The sequence below is a fragment of the Arvicanthis niloticus genome, chromosome 8, assembly GCF_011762505.2.
Source record: "Arvicanthis niloticus isolate mArvNil1 chromosome 8, mArvNil1.pat.X, whole genome shotgun sequence".
Classification (NCBI taxonomy): domain Eukaryota; kingdom Metazoa; phylum Chordata; class Mammalia; order Rodentia; family Muridae; genus Arvicanthis; species Arvicanthis niloticus.
The window spans coordinates 33,604,455-33,629,829 of NC_047665.1; the positions used below are offsets into that span (position 1 = coordinate 33,604,455).

Sequence of the window (25,375 nt, forward strand, 5' to 3'; positions counted from 1 at the left end):
AGTTCCCCCTCCTAGAGTTCTTCACCCCCTCCCCTTTGCCTCTGAGAGGGTGATTATTGGTTATTTTTTTAAAAGGTTAATTTTGATAATTTATTGAATACCTACGAGTATCTGCCCCAATATTAGATATTAATCTGGCATTATTTTTATTTCTTTCCAGTTGTCTTCTTTGACATTTTTGTTGGTTGATTCTTTGTTAAACATGGGTAGTAACTTAGGGCCTCCTTCATGCTAGGCAAGAACACTATGACTGACCCAAACACTAGACTTCTCTAGCTTAATAATTTTTTTTTTCTTATACATAGGGATCAAGGGACAATTTGAGAGGCCGTTTTTATTTCTACCATGTGGGTCCTAAGGATCACACTTGGGCTGTCAGGCATCATGGTTGCTTGCTTGGTCCTTTGATTTTTTTTTTTTTCTTAAGTGGGTATAAATCAAAAATGGGTGTTGGCTTTCTTTATTTCTTTTGCTTATATTAGTATGAAGTGAACAAGTGTTTCTTGTCCCCATCCAATCTATCCACCATATATCAAAGTTATCACTACAGAATTAAAGTCTCCCAGGATTGGCCAGGCTCATGGGTTAGTGGCACACAAGAAACTTGGCTGCTGATATGGAGTAGGCATGGGTGGGTGGAGATGATGGATTGCATTTTGTGTGTGTGTGTGTGTGAGTCATAGAGGCAGGAAGACAGAATTCAGCCAGTGTGGTGATATTCTATTTACATTTCATGTCAGATCACCCTTCCTTACTTGTATGGTCAGGGTAGGCAGAATGAGCGTAAAGATGAAGTAAGAACAGCCTTACAGCCCTTAGTTTGCCTTTTACCATACAAGCCTTTCTTGCCTTCAATTGTAAGTTCCTATTAACTGTTTCACCTTCAGATTAGACAGAGAGGCCGTCTGTTGTTCTATGGTGTTATATCCATCTGGTTAGTTTGCATGATGCATCCTGCTTTTATTTCTCCTCAGCATCTCCCCTTCCATAGATCTGCTTCTTGGCTAACGTCAGACTCCCCTTTCTCTCCTCATATTTCATTCCTCCAACATCTGTAAAGTGGCCAAGCTCTGAGAGCACACTTAAAAATGGATTGGATCCAGAGGGGCCTGAGTCGTCTTTTCCTTAATGTGTCGAGTTTTAAATTTACAGGCTTGCAGCAGGAGAGGTGGGAGAGGAGGAGAAACAGTACGACCTCACCTTCAGGAATGGAAGGGGCTGCTTTAATTTCCATGGGAGGGTTGCCACTGCAAAGCCGGGTGTCTCCAAGGTGAATTCTCTGCTCAGTGGCACATACATAAATCAGCTTGAATCTGGAGGCCAGTGACAAGAGTTTGGCTGGAGCCCCGTGACAGCTTTGTGGTCGAGAAAGAATATGTAAATTTCCAGAATTCCCAGGAATGCCAGCCTCAGAAAGAGGATTAGGGGAATCCAAGAGTCTTGACCTTTCCTTGGGACTGAATAATGGCTGCAGCCTGTTTTCACTAACACAGCTTGACTTTGGTACTCGAAATAAAAACACGCCGGTTTTTGCCATATTCTGATGGGAAATTTATTAAATGTTAAAGTTTAATCTGAAAACAAACCCTAGTTTAAGTAAAACCGTGCAGTGCTGTTTAATAGTGTTTATAACTTGAGAGCTGAGGGTCTGGGCTGAGTAACTCCAATAGGCGGAGGAATTCCAAGACCCTCCTCCCACCTCCAGACATGTTTAGAATGGTTTATTTGTGGTTGGTTTCCCAGCTTGACCGCCTGTTTAGACTTTGTGGGGATAAACAGACAGAAAGATAAACTTCCTCCTCAGGTGAGGTTTGTCCCTTTTTTAGAGCCAAGCACAAATCTCTAAGCCACGACTTTGCCAATACTGACACTACATACTTTGGGGAAGCCCTACTGTGTGCCCAACTTGCAGAGTAGATTTTGATGCTTTATTGATACACTGCTGTTGACAGAATAATAGGTTTGTTTGTTTTGTTTTTTTCTTTAAAGGTCTTGAATTGATCCTCTGCGTCTATGCTTTTACCTCAAGAGTGCTGCGATTATTATGTATGTGCCATTGCATTTATTTGGTTTATGCAGGGCTGGGAATCAAATCCATACTCTCTTGCATTCTAAGCAAACCCTCTACCTACTGATCTACATCTCCAGTCTCCAAATTGGAGATCCATTGGGAAACGGAATCAGATACATGTGAATTAAGAAATCTATTTAAACAAAATCTAAAGTACATATGTAGGGCTGGAGAGATGGCTCAGGAGATAAAGGCTGTTTGTCTGCTTACCCTAAAGACACGAGTCTCATCCACAAAACACACATGATGGAAAGAGGAAACTGCCTCCAACAGGTTAATATGCCTTCCACGTGCATGTCCTGGCATGCATGTAAACAAATATGTAAATACATGTAACAAAAATATGTACTGAATTAAATATCACATTGCAATGTATCTAGTCCTGCTTCAAATAAGCACTCTTTAGTCAGGAAGAGAAAAAAAAGTGGGTTTAGCTTTAGTTCTTAGAGTGTTTGATGAAATAAATAAACTGAAGTGAGATGGTCTGGACAGAACAAATGCAGTTTTAGGAACCTGATGTTAATAGATTAAACAAGACAAGTCATGTGGAGCTTTTCACTTGGGTACCTTGCCTGCTTGACATTTAGGGGATGCTAGGTACCCTCCATCCCCACTACCCTAGGCTGGGTTAGTGAATCTGTTCCTAACCTTTCTCTATTTTTCTAGATTTCTGTGTAGATGTTATCATTATCTCTATGTGCATGACATAATTTATAATTGGTACCAAATCAGAGGTTTTGTTGAGATGGTGAAGGAAGTGTAATCCACATTCCATGACAAAGAGTTCAAAGGTCTCTGCATGTGAACATAGAACAAAGAGCATGAAGTGGGGTGTCTAATGGGATGCTCTCAAACATTGGAAAGACTTGTTTGTCCAGAAAAAGTTTATTTCTTCTTCTTTGTTAAAGGTCACATAAAGTCTCCCTGTCTTTTACTTTTTTAAGGCTTATTTACTTATTTTATGTATATGAATACACTGTAGCTGTCTTTAGACACACCAGAAGATGGCATCGGATCCCATTACAGATGGTTATGAGGCACCATGTGGTTGCTGGGAATTGAACTCAGGACCTCTGGAAGAGCAGTCAGTGCTCTTAACTGTTGAGCCATCTCTCGAACTCTTGAAAGTTTATTTCTTACATAGATCATCTAGGTTACAGAATTGGGTAGATGTTCAAATGAGTATGTGAGAGTCTATCTCAACTTTGGGATTTCTCACAACTGAAACGTTCAAGGAAGTAGGTTTGTTTGTTTGTTTTGTTTTTTAGTAGTGAAACTTTATCCCCCCAAAATTTGGGTGTAGCTTCTTCAGCTGACTATAGAGATGGGGTGGCAGGTTTGTACCAAGTGCACCATGAAGTTCTTTTCAGCAGTGAACATCTCAGTCATTTGAGTATGTGTTTAAGGAACAAAGGCAAGTAGGAAGTATGAATGCTGTCTATGAAGTGACAGTTAAAATATGGAGAGTGGAGCTGGAGAGATGCCTCAGAGATTAAGAGCACTGACTGCTCTTCCAGAAGTCCTGAGTTCAATGCCCAATAACTAAATGACATCTTACAATTCTCTGTAACTCCAGTTAACATAGGAGGAAAGGGCCTTGGATGCTTTTTCCAACTAGCTAGTTGGCCAGCATGGCAGGTCACAACCTTCTGTAACTCCAGTTCTAGGGGTAATCTGATGCTCTCTTCTGGCCTCTTTGAGTAGTATACAACTATTCATGAAGGCAAAATACTCACACACACAAAATAATAAAATAAAATAAAAATAAAGTTAGCCATGCTGTCAGATGCCTTTAATCCCAGTATTTGGGGATGGGGTCGTGGTTGGAGCTGAGGTAGGTAGAAATCTATTGAGCTTTAGGCCAGCGTGGTCTAAGCCAGCTGAATGAATGAATAAATGAATGGGGCTGGAGAGATGGGTGATAAAGAGTGGTTGCTTCTTTCTCAGAGGACTGTTCAGTTGCAACACCTCTGTCTTTATTAAGTGACTCACAAATTTTTGTTACTCAGACTTCATGGCATCTGAAAACCTCTTTTGGCCTCTTTAGACAACCCTAGCCCCACCACACACAGACAGACAGGGGGTGCATACATTAATATAAATAAATTAAATCTCTCTCCTTAAAAGGAATGTATGGAGGAGGCAGGAGTGTTTGCCTGGCAAGTATGAGGGCATGAGTTCAAATCCTCAGTACTCACGTAAAAGTCAGGCATGGTAGCACTTGCCTATAATCCCAGCACTGAGGAGGTAGAGACACGAAGAGCCACTGGGCTCACTGGTAAGCCAGCATAGCCAAATTTCTATGTTCCTGGCTCAGTGAGAGACTTGATCTCAAAAAAATTAGTTGGAAAAAGATGGAGGAAGAGATCTAACCTCTGGTCCACATCCACACAGAAACATAGGCACCATGTATATATGTTCACACTTCCACAGAGCACATAGACAGAAGACAGTGTATTGAGGACTGAGAATGATGAGATTGTTGCAAAGAGAATTTTAAATGCTCTGATAGGCTCTAGAGAACTTTCTGCTTCCCATGCTGGGAAAGGATAAGATGGACCAATGTTTGTGGGCGTGTGTTTTGTTTTGGTAATCTCATGCCACAAGAAGGTAGCCGGGTGGGAGGAACCTGGTATGGCGACCATGTGTGGAAATGGCTATTCACCTTCACTGATAGAAGGGTAGACAGTAATGGAAACAGAAAAAGAGTAAACCCAGAATGTGACAGAATAGCCAATAAAGGGCCTCCTCAGTCATGTCTTGAAATGGAACTCCCCAAATTATTAATTGAAAGTTATATGCTTAATATGTTAGATCAGTGGGCTAGAATTAGCAATTTTTATCTCAATCTATCACTGAAGCTGCCCAGTGACCTGAGACAAGTTATTAACATTCCTTATATTCCAGTTTTCTCACCATATTATCCCAGCATGGGAGAGTGTTTACAAAACGCACCAAGTTCCAGGGGAAAGGTGCCTTATTTCAACAATGCCACGCTGTACATATATTTGGGGGTAACGGGTTTCAATTATATCACCAATGCCATTTAGAATTTCTCAACTTAAGGACATTTTTGACTGAGTAGCTCTCTCCCGGGAGATGGTCTTTGAAAGGGTGGCAACTCTTTCAAATCTCAGTTTAATATTGGTCCACCAAGGGAGTGTGAAAAATATATACCATTCAGGGTTATCAGTCCTGTTTCCTAGCTCAATATGATATCTGGAATATATTGAAGATGCTTTGGCCTCACCTATTTATAAAGGGCTGAAACAGTTTAGATGGGCGACATCCCGGGGCCAGTGATGCGTTTTCTGTGGAGTCCTCTGAACAGGCTTTTCTGAAAAGAATACATTAGGTCTGTCAGAATGATTCTTTTCAGGGGCTGACGCCTTGCAGATGCCCTTTGTTGAGGGAGAACGGATTAGCTTGCAAGGCTTTCTGATCTTTAGGAAGACAGAAAATTTCAAACATTCTTCTGCCATTTGAACTTCCCTGTAAGAAATCTTCAGATATTTTCATTTTCTACACTATAATAATCATGAGCTTCTTGCATTTTAAAACACAGAGATGGGCATATTTTAGAGTAAAATTAACTTCTTACATATTCATTTATCAATAGGAAGGCTGCACTGGACCCCAGTTTAGATCCTAATTTATGGTTAATATTCTTTGCACTTGAACATTGTCCTGCAAGAAATAATATATGTTGGCCCAGTTATTCCAGGACATAATCACGCACACGCATGCACACACACACACACACACACACACACACACACACGCGCGCATTCAGATATTTATTGATCTATGTTTAGCTGTCTTCAACATGAGGACATGCTGTTTCAGGCCCGGGGTGCGGGGCGGGGGGACACCACCAAATAAATAAAAATAGCACTAAATGAACTGGAAACATGGAAGGCATTCCTCAAAAGACCTGGGCTCACAGGCTTAGAAATCCACTTCCTGCTTTCACCACAGACAGTGTCAGAGTGTGAAAGGAATCCCCTTTGATTTATGGTGGCTTATAATACATGTCGCTCTTTGTACCCAGAGCCACAGACCTGCTGTTTTATAGGGTATGAGCCTTTCTGGCGGTCAACATTTTAAAACCAGACAATAATCTTGTTGAGAACCTCCTTAAAAGATGAAATCCAGTCTCGTGGCCCGGGTTTGTACAATGTCTCACAGAGGGGCACATGTTGACAGGCCCTCATAAATGTCTTTGTTGCTGCTGCTGCTGAGTGGAGGATGGAAGGGTGAGAATTGCCCTGGGGAGCAGAGATGCCTGTGATGGATAGGAAGAGAGCTACTACCCAGAGGGGGAACATAGATGGGTGGACATATTCTGGCAGATGCTACTGCTGCGCTTTAAGAAAAAAGGAAAAATGGCGGACATCATCTGTCCTTTGTGTCCTGGCCTCTGCTAGGAGACATTCAGGTGTCTGAGATACTCACTGTGAACAGAGCACAAACTTCATTTGTGGTGGTATTCTCTGAGCCCGCTTGATCTCCCACTCAGCCCCCCTACCCCTTTTCTTTCCTTTCTACCTTTTTGGCTCCCTCTCTTCCTTCCTCAGCCTGTCTCTTGTATACAGTCCCCCAGTCTCCCTCCCCTCCTTCCTGTAACTGAAAACCATTCAAGGAGGTGGGATTACTTCAAAGTCTCACATACAAACGGAACCGAAGCTTACCTAGAGAGGGGGAGGAAGGAAGGGCACGTTTGTTTTTGGAGACAAGGTCTCCTGTACCTCAGACTGGCAAACCGTGCCATGTGAATGAAGGTGATCTTGGATTCAATTCTCCTGCCTCTGCCTCCCAGGTGCTGAGGATTATAGCTGTGTTCTACCAGGCCTGGCTACCAAAAAAAAATATTTTTTTAATGCTTGTATGTATTAATCTTATAAAGATAATGGACTGCCGTTTAAATAGAGCATTCTATGTATAGAATCCATGCAACCTTTAGTGGTATTGACACTTAACATTAGTACTCCTTAAACTGTATTTACTTACTGTCTTCTTGCTGAGAAAAATGTCTCAGTTTGGGGAGAAACTGAGAATAGAATCCTAAAAAGAAATGAGAGAATTTTTATTCTGGAACCAAATGTATATGCCTGTGGCTTGGGGACATATATTCAGGTTACTCCCAATTCCATGTTCCAATGTGGCAGGAGTTTATGAGGGTTCTATAGTAATAGAAGAAAGAAAGTCATAAAGCACAACACTTTTTATTTATGTTGGAAGGTATATCAGGTCAGTAGCTTACAGTAAAGGGAGGATGGTAGATTCAGCACAGAGCAGCTATTGGAGGGGGCTAAAGCGCTCAGCCAAGTCTAAGACAGTTTGTAGTTAGAACCTGCAGCATCGCACTTCTACAGATTGACTGAAGTTCTAAGCAGTTCGTCAGCGTTATAGAAAGTTCAGTGGAAGAAGCGACTTCTCTCTTGCGGTAACATGGGAAGTTAAGGCTTTAACTCAGGTATGATTTTGCAATTGAACTGAAATTTAGCTCATTGCAAACAAATCTGTGAAAAGCTATAAGCTAGTGGTTAACCTCATTCTAACGTGTGTAGACAATATGATTTCTAAATGAAGAGAGAAATGAGTTTTAAACATTCTCATTACTGTTTGCCTGTGTTACCCCCCAAATTCACTTAATGGAAATGTAATCCCCAAATTCATGTGTTAATGATATTCAGAAGTGGAGCCTTGGGAGGTCTTTAGGATTAGCTGAGGTTAGAGGGTGAAGTTCCCATGATGCATTAGTGGCTTTAGAGGAGGAAGAAAAGAGGAGGGACTACAGCTATCAGTGTGTGCTATGGTGTCTTGCCAGGCTCTGTGCCTTGTCTGATGCAACTAGACCCTCAGCAGCTGCTTGTCTGTGTTCCTACAATTTCCTGCCCTCACAGTCGTGAGTCAAAAAACCTTCCTTTCTTATATATTCCCCAGAATGTGGTGTTCAGTCATAGCAACAGAAAAGTAGGAGACAATCGTTGCAAGATGTTTTTTCTGTTTGCTACCTTCACAGAAGTCTGTTTAGTGAGCACTTTTTAGTCTTCCTGTTGACCAGCATGTCTGCTCTGCACAGATCTTCCAGTAGGAAGGATTATGACCTGGATTTCACCCCCCATATCTAGTACAATCTTTCTTAGGGGTAATTTTAACTTTGTCTTAAATTATGAGTGGCAGAAGGACCCTTATGGTCACAAGTAGAAGATGGATGTTATCTGATAGCTCCAGCTCTTATATGTAGGTGACAGCCTTCATTCAGTTCTAGCCCTGTTTGTTCCCAAGTAGTGTCTTTACCTTTGTGTTTGAAGCAGCAGTCATTTCTTGCTTTGATGTGGTTCATGCGCTTCTACACTCTTGCCCACACTCCTGAGTGTGCCAGCTGCCAAATTTGCTCAGAACACCCCTCTCGATCTTGGGTCTGGTCCTGAGTTACCTCAGCTAACAGAACAGAAGCCAACAACAACATGGTGCAGACTGCCTTCTGTGCCCATAGGTCCAACCAAATGTAGAGAGTGAATTATGTCTGCCCTGGCTGTATGTGGGTTGATTTTTCTGTAGTCATCCATAAACAATAGAGAACATTAGCTGTTTACTTAGTGCTTATGCTATGTTTAGGACTCTTCATGGCCCAGAGATGATTTAAGGGATATACAAAGGTAGCAGAGAGTGTTAAACTCAGGGACTGGAACTTTTCATGCAAAAGGTGTTGGCACCAGTCCTTGTGGCTAATGAAAGGCAACTAACTGTCCTGTAGTTTTGGGGGTAGACAAAACATTGTCCTTAGGGTTTGAGTGAGATGGGAGCACATCAGTAAGCTTCTGATATGGGAAGTGCATATCAGTTACTTTTTGAGTAATTACTCATTACCTATTTATATTAGTTATGGTTTTAGATCCCGAGAATGCACAGGTAGAGCAAAGGTAATTCCTGTACTAAGGAGCTATTGCTTTGGGGAAAAGAGACTGAAGAATAATGGTAATAAGATAAAATGTAATATCAGATAACAATAACTATAAAGAAATAATGCGTAACGTGGAGGCAGAGGTGTACTGTGAGGGCTATTTTAGGTGGGGTGGCCACAGGTGAGCTCTGAAGGAGGGATGTTCAAACGATTATTTTCTTCATCTAGAAGGAGTCTGTGCTACAGAGAAGACCCATGATTTCCTCAAACACTCATGTTGTAGCTTAATATAGTTTGGGCCATTATTAGGGAAAAGAGCCCCGTGCCTCCCACATCACACGGGATACGTTTTACAAACTCTGATTTCTTGAATCCTTTGTATAGCTATCACTATCCTGGCAAATTGGGCAGTGACTGATCAACAAGCCTACTGCAATAAGGTAGAACAATGACAACGGTCAGTGATGATGAAAGTTATGTGATTGGAGTGTTTCTTCTCTTGAAGGACTCTAAACAGAATGTATCCAGGCTGCTGGTGACTGAGATTGTGAGTAATGAGAGCACTGCTGTGGCTGTTCAGCTTAGGGGCCTTGCTGTGAATCAGCTTTCCATAGCTGTCTTTGGCTCCAGCTAGCATCCGGCACCATGCGTTTTCTATTTGACATACTACCGAGATCACATTTTTTTTTTTTTAGTGACCTTCCAAGAGGTGTGGAGAAAGGTGGGTGTTCTCTGTGATTGTGTGTATGATGTATGTGATTGTGGCACATCCATGTGTGTAGGTGCACATCCATGTGTGTGCATTACATGTGCACTATGTGTGTGCAGAAGCAGAGGGCAATGATAGGTGTCTTCATCCGCCATTCTCCACCTTAGTTTTTGAGACATGGTCTTTTATAGAGCATGGATGGAGCTCATGGTTCACCTACAGTGGCTGGCCAGTAGCTTCTCACTGTTTCCTTAAGGATAGGACTGCACGTGTACACTACCACACTCAGCCCTCTTACATGGGTGCTGGAGATTTAAACCTGGGTTTTTCTGCTTGTGTGGCAGACATTTTACCAATTTCACCATCTTCTCAGCCCTGAGGTGATGCTTTTTGGACTTGGGATAGTGAAGTGACAGAATGTTTTCTGAAGCTGTACCTATCAGTCTTGTGGCCCAGTAGGGAGACATCCTTGGACATAATTCTAATGGTCCGGGTCCTAGTTTGTAGTCCATCCCCATCTGAAATGTGTGTGTGACATGCCTGAGCCTTACAGAGCAGAAGGAATAGATAGGTCCTGTTATCCAGAGCCCTTTTATTCCAAGCGTCTACCAACCGCGTTGAAATCTGCCTTTCTCTAAGTCTGCTCATTATTTCTGTAATGGGGGTGTTCATGCTGGTGCTGCACTTCGCTGAATAAATGTGGGGACAGATGGAGGTGGCAGACTGGAGGAGAAGAGCAAGACATGGAGCTGGGAGCTCTTCACAAGAATGGTCCGTCTGTACGCTTCCTGGGGTGACGGGCTTGTGACTGGCATGTGGTATTGCCACTCAGGCACACCTGTGGCATGAATAGGCTTCACAAGGTGAAGACAAGCTGCTGCCTCTATGAAAAGGCTTTAAAGACAATTGGATTTTAAATGACTAAAGAAATCCTGGGGTTGAAAAAGGAATTTTATTTATTTATTTATTTATTTATTTATTTATGCACGGTGGGTTTTCCTCATCTGTATTTTATTTCAAAATTAAAAGAACTGACTGTGTGTCTGTCTGGTATATAAAAGTGTGAGGGATGGGTGTAGCAGGAGCTTTATCACCCTGGAGTTTCAATTGCTGATGCCATCTTCACCTCTTAGCTGATTGCCAATTGGTCTGCCTTGTCTTGTCTAATTGCTAATTTATCCATCCATCCATCTATCTATCCATGCCATCCATCCATCTTTTATCCCACCTTCTGATCTGTCCACTAACGCATCCATTGAGGTTCAGCATGGAGGAACATTTCTGTTATTATAATAGTGTGATTGTTTTGCCTTTATTTCATTTGGAGTTGGGTTTATTTCTTTATACAAAGATTAGCTTTATTTGGATTTTTCTTTTCCTTCCCTTCCTTTCCCTTCCCTTCCCTTTCTCCTTCCTTCCTTCCTTCCTTCCTTCCTTCCTTCCTTCCTTCTGTTTTTCAAGGCAGGGTTTCTCTGTCTGAAGCCATGACTGTCCTAGAACTCACTCTGTAGACCAGGCTGGCTGGCCTCAAACTCACAGAGATCCACCTGCCTCTGCCTCCCAAGATTAAAGGCATGTACCACCACTGTTCTGTCAGTCTCTCTCTCTCTCTCTCTCTCTCTCTCTCTCTCTCTCTCATGTTTGGATTATTTAAAGAATCATATTAGTTAAAAAAAATCCCGGGATATTTTACAATGTGTACTTTCAGCTGTAGATGTTAAGTTTTAGCAAGGTCTTTTGCTCTTTGGGTCAACTGACATCTGTCAACAATGTCACTTGGTCTGCAGCCTTCGCTCACCCAACATTTACAGTAGTGAACATTGCTCACTTTCTTATCTGCATCATCAGATGAGAAACTGAGGCAGGATATTGGCTCTTTTCAAAAATAGTCAGTAGACAGATAAGGTCAGCAGATCATTTCAGGGAAATAAAAGGCCATTTATTTGTCTGGGAGATGGCTCAGTTGGTAAAGTCCCAACACCCATGTAAACTGCTGGAGATGGAGATACGACATAGAGACAGGTAGAGAGCTCCATAGCCTTCTAGCCTGTCGTAATTGTCAAGTCCTAGTCCAGTAAGAGATTCTCATATCAAAAATAAGTTGGACAGCTCCTTAGGAATGACATCTGGGGCACTGGCGTATGTGCACCATACTCTCATGGACACACACACACACACACACACACACATGACCGCCAGTAAACTGGCTCAAGCAAGTACAGGTGACCTTTACTTAAACTGTAGGGAAATTGTGGGGGTGGGGCTAGAGCGTGGGTGCCCACATGGCCACGGTAGGGACTGGGCAGGGGAAGGCAGCTTGGGGTAGTTAGAAAGGCTCCTTCTCCAGTTTTCATTTTGTCTAAATGGAGAGTTTGTGCAGAGACATGAGCTGTGGAGTCCATGAGTATGTGTAAACTCTAAGTCTTTCTTAAGATTCCGAAGCACACCCTGCCTGCTCCTAGCTCTCTGTGTGGTGCCCTGCCAGCTCCACTCCCCCATGCCTCCATCAGCAAAGCCACTGAACAGTTCATCTGAGGGCCTCAGCACCCCCTGCCCCTCCCTTCGATAATCACCACGGTTAAAAGCCTCTGCTCCTTTCTCAGGATTTGAAAAAGAAAACTCCTCCATCTTCCTCTCCTCTGCCGTTTCCTAGATTTTAACCTGTTTTTCTGTGATTTAAAAGCAACTTCTGTCCAATAAATGGATCAGTAGATTTCACTGGGCTTTGCTAGTGAAAACTATAGCATAATATTTAGATTAAAACAGTCTGATAGCCACACTTGAAAAGCACATCCTGGTTACTTGATGAATTCCTCTCTTTCCTTTTTATTCCTGGTATCCTGGGGTGGCCTACTGGAGGAAAAAAATTACTATTTGATTCTCCCTGGGTGGTCAGGGAGGTCTTGTAAAGACTCTTGTTTGTTTTGTGTGAGCCTTCAAAGACATGCACGCTTTCCTCCATAAAGATGTACTAAGAAAATAGGGATTTTTTTGAAGTTGCTATGTATAAAGGGAGATTGGGAGCAACCATCTTCCTTTAGAACTGCAAGCTAATGTGATTAGAGGGGCTCCTTTCACAGGAGCCTTTGTTGTTTCTGTCTGTGGTCATTACCACCAGGCTTATGGGGGAGGTTTATGCTTACAAAAAACCATCTCCACCTGCTTCCCCCCCAATTAATCACATACTTTAATATCAAAAACCACATTTATTATTATCCACTTGGGCTTTGGGGGAGAAAACAGAAAGAGCAGTGGGTGTGGAGAATGTGTCTGAGTGTGCACTTGTATTTGTGTACATGTGTGTTTACATATATGTTTAGATGTGCGCGTGTGCGGCTGTGTGTGTGTGTGTGTGCATGCATACATGTGCGGCCATTCAGTCAAGTGCACGTGTATGTGTGTAGCCCAGTCCTCTTCTGGGGTGTGCTCAGGGCAGCACGTTCAGGCCAAGTCTCCTGCACATCCCAATTAGGCAAGCCCTCCTGCTGTGGTGAGGGAGAAGAGTCTGAATTTTGCGTTAGGGCCAGCTAAGTGTAGGATGCTTTTTCATGCAGTCTCTACAGAGCTGTCTCATTAGCACCCCAAGGTCAATGGGAAGTTGGGAAGCTGCTACCATGTGCACAGTTGGTATTTTCTGCTGTGTGTAGGGGTAGCAACCATTTTATTTACCCAAGCTTCTTCTTCTTCTTTTTTTTTTTTTTTTTTTTTTTTTTTTAATTTCAGGATATTAATTCTTCTTAATCGGGGAGGCTGATAATGCTGAATTATTTTAAACCAGGAGGGAGCCAGAGCAGGTGTGTCCTGATCATGACTGCTGATCTATCAAATGGTTTTCTTGCTACCCGATTCACAGGACAAATGTGCTTTGCCAATTATGTGTAGCCCAGGAAGGAGAGAAAAGTGACCTTGAGCCTTAGAGATCTTGTCAGCTGCTTTCTGAAGTGTATACACCTATTGAAGATGCACCGCCAGCCCAGCCCAGGAGGAACGCTGTACATTTCTAATCCTTAGACAATTATATCCTCTGTAGAACAAAAAAGAAGTCGCCCTGAAATAGCTGAATCTGCCCTGAATTACCCTGAATTGAACTTTTTTCTTGGAATTAGATTTAAATAAAATAAGGACTTTATAGTATAGCCACCAAAAAATGTAAAAGATAACAGAACTTTTAAGTTTCCATCTGTGTCAAGAAAAACTTGCTATTATGAACTCCATGCGTGTTTAAAGGGGGCGCGGATATCAGGGAAAGACATATACATACAGCCTTTCAGTAAAATGGAAGTTTTTGTTTGCTCTTTTTGAGACAGGGTCTCATGTACCCCAGGCTAGCCTCAAACTCTTTTGGTACTCAAGGCTGACCTTGCAACTCTAGGTCCCACTGCTTCTTCCTCTCCAAGCTGGGATTCTAAGTGTGTATATCCCAGCCTGGGTAAAAGTGTTATTAGCTAATTTTGTTCTGTACTATTCTATTGAGTAATTATTTTGTAATCAAACATGTGCTCATAAAATACTAGAGTCTTAAAAAGATAAGCCTGGGCATAGAAAACAAACTTGACCTTTGATAGAATCTTGCATTTCTTTTTAAGTCCTAGAGTCAATGTTCACTAGGGTTTTGATGTGACAACAGAGGTGGCCTGGCTCCCAGGGTTTGGAACATGGTGCCATTAGGAAATTCTCCTCTGAGGTCACCAATGGGGATTTTGATCTGTGACTGCCATTGCTACTTCTGGGACAGGAACAATTTCTTGTACATCCTCCTCTGTAGCTCTAGAGCCTTCTGTTGCTGGTATTCCTTAGTTGTGTAAGCCAGAGGTCAACACTCTCTACCTCAGATTTTGAGGCAAGGTCTCTCTGATTCTCCTGGGACTCCACCAAGTAGTCTTAACTAGCGGTCAGTAAGTCTAGAGATCTGCCTGTGTCTGCTCCTCAGCACGTATCACAAGAGCACGCTGCCATGCCCATTTTCTGACCAGGTGTTAGCGATGTAATGGAGGTTCTTATGCTTGGATGGCAAGTACCCCCAGCTGGCCCGTCTCCCCAGCCCTACTGACACTAGGTTTACAAAATTGTTTTAAAGGCTAAATGAAATCAGCTCCATAAATCTCTAGGTAAGGGTTGGAGAGATGACGGCTGGATGACACCGGCTGCTCTTCCAGAGGATCCTGGTTAAATTTTCAGCAGCTGTATGGCAGCTCGTAATTTATCTGTAACCTCGGTTCCATAGGGGTCCAACTCCTTCTTCTTTTCTGGTCTCCATGGCTATCAGGCGTGTAAGTGGCACACATACGTAATACAGGCAAAACACCCATAAACATAAAAAAAAAAAAAATCACTAGGGCATATCACACACATTGGTGCTGTGCAACCCCACCCCCACCCCAACACACCCCACCATGGCATCTCAGGACTAATTTCCCCAGTGTAGTGAAGTCCTCTTAGCTTTGAGAGTTACTCTGGAGAAATTTATCAGCAGTTCATGAAAGTCTAGGCTTGGGATGGCTACATGTCCTGCAGGCCATGCCTTAGACAGGAGTGGCCAGACTGGAACTGTGCCCATCCTTGCTGAAGGCTCCTAGCTTTGCTCAAGAATCTAGAGAGTTAATACTCTGCAGTGAGTCTCTGCTGTGGTTCCAAAACAGTCAAGCGCAGGACAGTGTTAGGTCCTCTGAGGACGTTGGGTTCTGGGTGTATAACTCACTTTCCCTTTCTCTCATAGGACTCCTATGTGACTGCAGAAGCCTTCATACCCAGCACGTTCAAGTAAGCAATTTTTTTTTTTTTCTGGATGGGAGGGTTCTAGATGACCGATCTTTGTGATTGTGTGTGTTACTCCAGCTTGTGCCTTGCTTTTGCTTGGGCTATCCCAAAGTCCCAGATAAACCTCTTCTCATTCTTCCTCTCCTCTTCACAAGTATTTATCTTGAGTGTCTTTTTCTATTTTTCTATCATAGTAGCTTACTTTTATATATTTATACATGTATTTTTCTCTGTCATAATAGCTTTTATATATTCTTAAGTGAACCTCATGGTAATATAAAACACACACCATTTAATTAACATTCATTAAACCCTAATTTTAAGCTAAAGGTTGCCTCTGAGGAAATAGGCCACTCTGCTTCACCTTTGCCAGTTCTAACTACAGTGCTTTGAACTTTTTTTTCCCCATATGAGTCCCTTAAAGATGGAGAACCTTTTTTTTTTGTAAATGTAAGTACCATTTCTTCTGCCCAATGTAGTAGCAGTCATAGGTAAGCCCTTCCTCTGTAGCAAGCACCCAGGGTTCAGTTGTCCAAGCACAGCCAGGGAGTTGAATCAAAGCACTTTATCTCATATGATCAGCACCCAGCATATCACAGGTGAACTGCTAGAAATCCAAATGGTAATTGAAAAATGAAGACAATTAGACCCATCCCCTGGCTAGTGGCTCAGGGATTCTGGCTTGGGGCTGTTGTAACGCGCCTTCCAGATGATTCTTAAGATGGCGGAGTCAAGCAAACCACTGGTATACAGATGTTGTTAACTGTTGAGTCTTTGCTCACGCTATTTTGCATTTGTCATTGTATACGGTGAAGCACTTCACACTCATAAGATGGTGTGTTGTATATCACCTGGATTGCTCCAGCCTCCCATTCCCTTCTGTCATCCATACTAAACCAGCTTCAGCCTCTAGGTGTAGAATAAACTTAGCCTGCTTCTGAGTTATGAAGTGTATCTAGGAGCTGGGGACAGAATTGGTGACCATAATCTTCCAGGACAGAAAAGACAATGAATTTTTTAAAGGGTTTATTTATTTATTTATTTATTGGATTTATTTATTTTTATAAATAAATAAATGCCTTGCCTGCATACATGTTTGTGTGAGGGTGCCAGTACCCATGGAACTGGAGTTAAAGACAGTTGTAAGCTGTCATGTGGTGTTGGAAATTGAACCCCGGGTCCTCTGGAAGATTAGCTAGTGCTCTTAACTGCTGAGATTTCTCTCTAGCCCAAGACAATGAAATTAAATATCTGTAAGGATTCAATAAGGAGACATGCTTTTTTAAGGGTGTATTTTCAAGAGTTGTGTTTCTCAGCTGCTGACTGAGTGATCTGAATCACTTGTTTGATGCCAGGAGATTTGTGATTTTATTGGGGTGGTGGGGCAAAGTTTAAAGGCTCTCCAAGTGCAGTCATGGATAGAAACCTTTGGTGAAGACTTTACCTTTGGTGAAGGTTTGAGAGTCAGCTGGGAGGACATGAGCTACTACAGGCCCTTGCAGGCCCTTATGAGTAAGTGTTCTGAGAACTTTGGTTCTCCAGCCCTGAGAGGCCTGACCTAAGGTCCATTCTTGTGCCATCTCTGGGTTGGTTTGTTGTTTTAATTTAGCTGGTGTCCACCCTTCTATGATATGATATCTAGGTATGGAGTGTCTAGGTATGTGAAATTTTGATCATGGTTTCCTAGTTGTCTGTAGGCGATGTCGCTAGACTGTGCATTTCTGTAACATGCCCGTGACATTCCCTTTCACCTCTGTCCTTTTCTGATTGTAAATGGACACAGCTCCAGGAAAGGGCCTCTCAGAGACTGACACTGCATTTTGCAGTTCGAAGTGTTTTCATTTTTCTGAGACTATCAAGAGGGCCAGAGCTTTCCTTGCAATCTTTTCCTTGCAAAATTGTGGAAAGGAAAAGTTGAGCTCTGTTTGCTGATGGAGTGTTGAAATAGTCTACGGGAAAAGGAAACGGAGACAAGCTCTTGGCAGGGTTTATCACCTGTCTCTCCCACCCTGAGCTTCTGGCAAGCATGATTAGAAATTGACTCGTCTCCGCCAAGATTGCTAGCTTGCTTGCTGCTTGCTGACTCTCTGTAGTTAATTCGCCATCTCTCACATGTGTTATCCCCAAATCACAGAACTCATTAGAAATAAGCAGCATGAATTTGGTCAGTCACATTTTCAGGATTAGCCAGATGTAAATCTGAGTTGCAGTTGGGAGGTTTCCTGCGTGTCATTTAAAAATAAATAGACCTCTAGCCTTGAGTAGAAACAGATTAAAAAAAAAAAAAGACTTTGTGGAAAACACATTTTATTTTTCCAGTCTAAAAAGAAATGGGTCAGAGGTAAGGTTTTTTTCTTTTTTTCTTTGACATCAATGCTTTAGTTTATGGTCATGTCCTTTTCATCTCCCTGCTGCTTGCATTTGGGGTAGAAATAAAGACCCCGTTTCATCTCCCAAGATGAGAAATTTTAATCAATTCAAGAAATTATTTGTAAATGATATCAGAGATCTGACACCTGACTGGAGTCTGCCCAGTGGGACAGGCTGGTCACCTCAGCTACTCAGTAGGTTGAGACAGGAGGGTTTCAAGTTCATGGTCTAAGCAGGTGATAGAGTGAATTAGTTCAACATCAGCCTGGATAACGTAGCAAGACTGTCTCAAATAAAAAGTCAAAAGATGGCTGGGGATGTAGCTCAGTGGTCCAAGCTTGCCTTGCCTGAGCAAGGGCTTGGGTTCTAGCCCCAGCTTTGCAAACAAATCAAACCAAAGTCTACCTGTGTGGTCTCCAGCAACTTCTGGTGAAATAAACATACATTTGTGTATTTCCCAAACCACTTTGTGGAAAATCCTTACCATACAAGAGGTTCTTTAGGTTGTATTGACCTTGACTGTGTTTGATTTCCTTGCCCTTTAAAACACATTTCTCACAAAGAGGAACTGGAAGGATTTTTTTTTTTTTTTTTTCATGTGATTACAATATATGATTTATGTGATTAGAAAATTTCTGTTTTCTGTTGATATGCAAATTTCCTGCCAGCAGTCCTGAATATCACATGCCACCTGTTTCTAATTCCACAAAACCTGTAATCAGAATGGATGTGCAAAACAAAAAACAAAAAACAAAAAAAAAACCCAAAAAAACAAAAAAACAAACAAAAAAAAACCCCAAAAAACCTCAAACCAATACTGTATTGGCCTTGTTGGTTAGGAGTCCGGAAAATAATTCACATCTATGAAACCTTTTTATTTTTTGTGTGAGTCATTGTAATCAGGCGTGGATACAAATGCCAAGGGCTGACCTGTTAGCAGAGAGAGGTGATGTTCAAGGTAAGGCAGAAGCCTCCATGGGCTGCTCGGAATACTATTGGTGCCTAGAACCTCCAAATTTGACAGATCACACACACACACACACACACACACACACACACACACATTTTAAACAAAAATGGTTATTTATAGCCTGTCATAGGAAAAACGTCACCTTAATCAAAACCAGGAGTTCCTGGTCCCCAGAGTCTCGTCTTTCCATGAGACCATTCATCTCCCATTCCAATTCAAACTACAGTGGGATTTTCAGTGTGCAATCCTAGGGTTTTTGAGAAGCAAAGATAATTTGCCTCGTTAGCTTTTATTTAGTGCTCAAAAGAAATAACTGGTCAGCTCTGGCAACAGTCCCAGTCCTCTGAATCTGCTCTGTGGAGGTGCGTGATTGAGGGCGTGAGGGGTGTGAGCGTGATGGAGCACCTCACCTCTGCTTCCTGGGAGCTTGCTGCTGGAAAGAGACTATAAAATGCCAGTAAATGTGGCTGCAGGGAAGGACAAAGAGAAGGAGAAATAGTTCTGTCCTTATTCCTGTCATGTCTTGTCAGTAAAGCTTGAGAAGCAGCGCCTGAAGTGGACGAGCCAGACTGGCTGGGACCCTATGATCTAATCGAGTGTTTTCACTGGAGGCTAGTGATGCTAACTCTAAGTGGGATTAATCTTCCTGAAATTTATTAGGCCTTGCCTTGACACTGAAGATTATGGATGGCTCAGGTTCCATTTGGAGACTGTGGCATGTGCTAGACCCGGGAATTTTTCTTATTGCTTTTCTTCTGAGCACCACAGGTACCATCACAGATACAAGTAGAGAGCAGGTGTCTTGTGACTGGGGCCTGGCTCGCATCTCAGTCAGCTGGAGTGTTTTTCCCATTAATTGGTAGTTAGCATGTGCAATGCTTTCTCCTGGAGAGAGAACAGGAAGCTTGTTTCCCTCATCCTCCTTCCTGCTTCCATTTGTTTCCCCCCTTTCCTCTTTCTCATGTACCCCTCCCCTTCTTCTCTTCCCTCTTTTCCTTCCACTTTAAAGGTGAGAATGAAGTAGATATTGGTCCCTGATTTTTTTTTAGCATTTTTCTTTTTGCTCCTAATTTAAAAAAAAAAAAAAAAAACAACAACAACAAAAAAAAACCAAGGTTATCCTCTGTGTAGAGGAGGAAGGAGGCTGTGGCGCACTTGCACCATTGTGCAGGTCACAGGACAACTCCTGAGAACCAGTTCTCTCCTTCCAGCATGTGGCTTCCTGAGATCGAACTCCAATCATCAGAGTTGGCAGCAAGCTCCTTTACCTGCTGAGTTATCTTTCTGGCCCCCTGAATGGTTTCTGTAGTCCAAGGTCACTGGTAGCTACTAGTTCCTTCTTTTTCTTTGTACAACTTGCAGGGGCCAAGACAACAATTTTGTCGTTGTTATTTGGCACAGTATTATGTACTCATGACTTGAACTCCTGATCCTTCTGTCTCCGCCACTCAAATGCTATTTAGATTCTGCTAAGCTGGGATGGTTTAGTATTATTCTTCGGTTGTAACAAGCCTAATGTAAAGCTTCCTGCTGTGGGTTGTATCTGACTGCCCTTATGTTTGCTCACAGTGTTGTGTAGCCATCACTACTGCCTATCCCTAGAACAACTTCATCTTCCTAGCCCCAAACCACATGTGTGAAGCACTGATTTTACTCCCATCTCTTGCCCACCCTGACAGCCCATTCTCTTGATGTCCTTGAGTTTGTCCACTCCCATCATTGTGGACGTGCACTATTTGTTCTTGTGTGCTTGGTGTATTTCTGTCAGCATGGTGTTCTTCCTTGTGAAGCACATACCACAGTTTGTTCTTCCACTCATCCATGCATGGGCATGTGCATGGATTTAACTTTGTGAATAATGCTTTAATGAACATTCATTCATAGTCCTCCCTATTTTTGACCTGTTTATTTATAAAAATGCCACTTTCCAAGTATTTGATAGTCTTTGTGGTGACTTGAATGAGTATGGCCCTTATGGGTTTGTATATTTGAATGCTTGGTCTCTGCTTAGTAGGACTGTTTGAGAGGTGTGGTCTTGTTGGGGGAAGTGAGTCACTGGGGACTTTGAGGTTTCAAAAGCCCATGCCAAGCCCAGTCTTGCTCTCTCCGCCTCCAACTTTCATATCAGGATATAAGCTCTTGCTGCAGCTCTAGCCCCATGTTCCCTGCCTGCTGCCATTCTTCCTTCCATGATAGTCATGGGCTCTAACCCTTGGAAACTGTAAGTTCTCAATAAACTCTTCTGTAAGTTGCCTTGGTCATGGTTTCTTTTCATAGTAGTAGAAAAGTAGCTAAGACTCTCTTTGATGCTGATTTAATGTCTTAAAAATATCAATTGTATAATAAGTGTTTTTACGTGAGCGACTGTGGCCAGCGTAGATTGTGAGTGCCTGTCAAGCCTTTGTAGACAGGTTAACATGGCAATAAAGATGCTTCTGAGAAGCCATGTGGGTAAAGGAAATCACTCACTCGCTCTGCAGAAGACCCATGGAAAAACCCATGTTTGAAATTCTCCTATAGAAGGAATGTTGTTGCATGATACCCGGAATAATTAAATTATAAAATGATGTGCAGAATTTATATCCAGTGTGGGGCTGGGGAGCTGGCTCATGGGGTAAAGTGTACTGTGCAAGTTTGAGACCTGAGTTCCAATCCATGACTCCATGTAAAAACTCAGGAAGGTGGTGTGTATCTGCAGTGACATCACTGGAGGTAGAGACAGGAGAACCATGGCAGCTCACTGGCCAGCTAGCCTGTTTGAAACTGTGACCTCCATGTTCAGTGAGAGGTGGTGTCATTTAAAAAGTAAGGTTAGAGCAGCAGAGGACACCAGACATGAACCTCTGGCCTCCATATTTATTGAGGTATACTCACCACCTCCTCCACCACTGCTAAAGATCACCTTCTCTGTTTGGCAAAAATCCTGCTGAGTGTGATATGTGCTCTGAGACTCATCTCTTAGAAATAAGAGTGACACTCACCCTGGGAACACACACAAAGCCTGCCAGATTCACATTCTTTACGTTTTTAATCTGTCTTCTAGAATATTCTGGACGGTGTGATTCTTATAGAATGCTCAGGCATAACGAGTTGGAGAGCACCTTCTTGTAGCCAGCCGATATTCTTGTGCTCCATGAGTCAAAGCTACGGGTGTTGCTGTCAGCTGCAGTATAAACAGTGTGTGGGAGATGTTGGGTGCTCTGTAAGCCTTAGTAAGTGCAATAACTCAGGGAAGCCTTCTGACCGCTCCATGGATTTGATGGCACGCTGACTCCTTTTTACAAATGATAGGAGTGAGACAGGTTAACTTGTCTGGGGACCAGTGGAATTGGCCAGGCTGGCACTTGACCCCAAGTCTCTGAGTTCAGACCATGTGTCTTTTCTGCTGTGTTGTTATGACCGGGTGCTTTACTGTTGATCTCATAGATAAACAGTGTGGACAGCATTCGCTAGAAGACAAATTATCTATGATGGAAAAGAAGAGCTTTTAAGGTCACTTGTGCATTGCTCCAAGAAGCTGTGCTATTCCTGGTGGTCACAAAGTGGCTTAGCAGTTTGCCACCTAGGATGTGTTCTTGTGAACACAATGCCCTTCATTTCACCTTTAAAGGTGAACACAGTTCACAGAGAAGGGAATTTACAAAACCATGGTTAGTGTTTTAGGCTTTTGTTTGCTTGTTTGTATGTTTGTTTTTGTAAGAGGTATTGTTACTTCTTTAAAAGTTTACATTTTATGAATATGAAAGAATTTACTAGAAGTAAGCTACACTTAACAAACAAATCTTATAACAAGTTTGTCAGTTATATCACTTATGACCATTTCTAGTTGAAGATATTATTTTAAAAACTTTAAAACATTTTCTCGTTTTATTTCAGCTTTATTGAAGAGGATTGGCAAATAGAAAAATTTACATAGTTCAAGATATATCTTGAAGTTTTGACAGACATCACATAGTGGCCACTACAATCAAATTAATTAGCCCACCCTATACTATGCCTACTTACCATTTTGTGTGTGTGTGTGTGTGTGTGTGTGTGTGTGTGTGTGTGTGTGTGTGTTTGTGTGTGTAAAGCAGGTTGTGGGCACTTATGGAACACTCAGCAAATCTTAAGTAGACATGATATCGTAATGAACTATAGTCATGGTGCCATGGGTTTGATCAATGATGAGATGTTTAGGCCATCGAAGGGGCACCTGCCATTTCCTCTCACCACCATTTTACTCTTTAATTCAAGAGTCTGAGCTTGTTTTTAGATTACATATGTAACAGAGCTGTACTGTGCAGGTTTTCCTGTGTCTGTCTTTTACCTGGCGTTATGGTTTCTAGGCTCATCCCGATCACCATAGATGGTGGAGTTTCCTTTTATCTAACTGAATGTTACTCCATGGTGTGTGTGTGTGTGTGTAACTCACGTTGCTTCAGTGTTTTATAAACACCACTGCTTGCTGCCTCTTAGCCTTTTAACAACAACATTCTAAATACAGGCTCTAATGTAGCCTAGGCTGTCTTCAAGCTCACCCTATAGCAGAGGCTGGTTTTAAATTCCTGGCCCTCATGCCTCTGCCTTCCCTGTGCTGGTGTACCCCACATTATCGTTTTGGACCTTCCTGTTGGCCATTTAAGCACCTTCTTTGGAAAAAATCTTTGGGTTTTTTTTTTTTTTTTTTTTTTTTTTTTTTTTTTTTTTTGTGTATTGAGTTGTATCAAATCCTTCTATATTTCAAGTATTAATCACTTTTTGAATATGTGATTTACAGAAGTTTTCTCTCCTGTCTTGGGCTGCCTCTTCACTTTAATTATTTCCTTTGCCTAGCAGAAACCTTTTGGTGTAATATAGCTCTGGTTACTTGGGCTAGATTTTGTACACTTTTAATGTCATATTCCCAAAACCTTCGTCTAGATTGATTCTGCTGAGACTTTTCTTTGCTTCTTCTGATCATTTTTATAAGTTGAGGGCTTACATTAAAGATTTTAATCTATTTCAAGTTAATCTACATCATATGCTACACACTAAAACTCTCAGCCTCATTCCTTGACATGTGGCTCTCCAGTTTTTCCTGGTACCCTTGTTGAGGAGAAGACCTTTCCCTTTGTGTAGCCTTTCCCTTTTGGGCTGAGTGGATGACATGACCAATAGCTGGGCTTTTCCTTCTTTTCCAATGACCAATGTATCTGTTTCTCTGCTGCCACCAACCAGCATTGAGTACTCAACTTTGTAATATCATGTGGACTGGATAAGGGGGTTATTTTTAACATAAGTAATTAAGAGTCTGAAAATCACTTGCAGGCACTTCTATATAAAACCATGGATGGTCCATTTTAATATCTCTAGTCTTTTTAATTCCCAAGAATGCTCATGGTGGACATTAAAGATTGCATTGCAACTGATGATCACTGAACAGTAAAGTTAAAAATCACAGCTAGTTGCTGTGATTTTTTTCTTTTTAAAGTGTGCATTGGTGTTTTGCCTCTGTGTATGTCTGTATGAGGGTATTGGTCCTCTCGAAATGGAGTTACAGACAGTTGTTGTGAATTGACCTTGGGTCCTCTGGAAGAGCAGCCAGTGCTCTTAACAGGTGAGCCATCTCTCCAGCTCTGGGTGCAGGGATATAACGATGGGGACAACATGGTACCAAAGACTGTGGATAGACAAGTGTAAGATAGAGACTAAGGCTGACTGCAGAATGGTAGCTTTGTTTAAAAATGATGTTTGCAGAAAACCTGGTAGGTGAGGCATAGTTATTGTATTCTGAAACTTTCTGCTTTTGCCTTAGAAGTACTGGGGGGTCCTGGGGGTGCTGAGGTTATAGGCCTCATCAGGATTAGCTATTTCTATTAAAAAACAAACAATTTAAAGGTCTGTATGTGTATGGGTGTTTTTCGGTGAATGTATGTCATTATAGCATGTGTATGTCCAGTGCCTTCAGAGGGCCTAAGAGGGTGTCGGATGCCCAGGAACTGGAATTACAGTCAGCTGAAATTACAGCTGCCATATGAATGCTGGGAATCCAACCTGGGTCCTTTTAATTGCTAACCATCTCTCCAACCCTTCTCCCTTGATTTATTTTCTTAGATTTATTTTACTTAATGTCTATGAGTGTTTTGCCTGCATGCATGTCTGTACATCACATGTGTGCCTGGTGACTACAGAGGTCAGAAGAAAGGCATCTGATCCTCCGAAGTGGACTTATAGATGGGTCTGAGTCACCACATGTGTGTTAGATCCTCTGCAAGAAACAAATGTTCTTAACCACTGAACCATCTCTCTAGCCTTCTCTAGCTTCTTAATAATGGCTTTTTGAAACACAAGATTGCACAACGAAGTGGATTGCTATGGCATGTAATCCAAACACTTGGGAGGCTGAGGCAAAAGGGTAACGGTGGGTTAGAGGCCAGCCTGGGCCACACACAGAGCCTGTGTCTCAAAACAAAGCAACAAAGCACAAAAACAAATCAAACAGAGCCAAAATGAGTTTTCCAAATACGAGCTCTTCTCTGTGAATAAATGATAATTATTATTTCCCTTCAGAGACTCAGCATATTTAGAAGCATTTATGACCATAAATATAATTTCTCCAAAACATAG

At 42.1% G+C, this 25,375-nt stretch overlaps 1 long non-coding RNA gene across 8 annotated transcripts in view; it reads left to right on the forward strand.

Moving 5' to 3' along the window:
- Positions 1-25,375, forward strand: part of LOC143443328 (uncharacterized) — a 406,912-nt gene that overhangs the window by 94,294 nt on the left and 287,243 nt on the right. For 7 of the 8 annotated variants that reach the window (XR_013112207.1, XR_013112203.1, XR_013112206.1 and 4 more), the window contains exon 3: positions 15,407-15,450. The exons of the other annotated variant lie outside the window; for it this stretch is intronic. This is a non-coding gene — a long non-coding RNA (uncharacterized LOC143443328). The remainder of the gene's footprint in view (positions 1-15,406; positions 15,451-25,375) is intronic. 8 annotated transcript variants of the gene reach the window in all.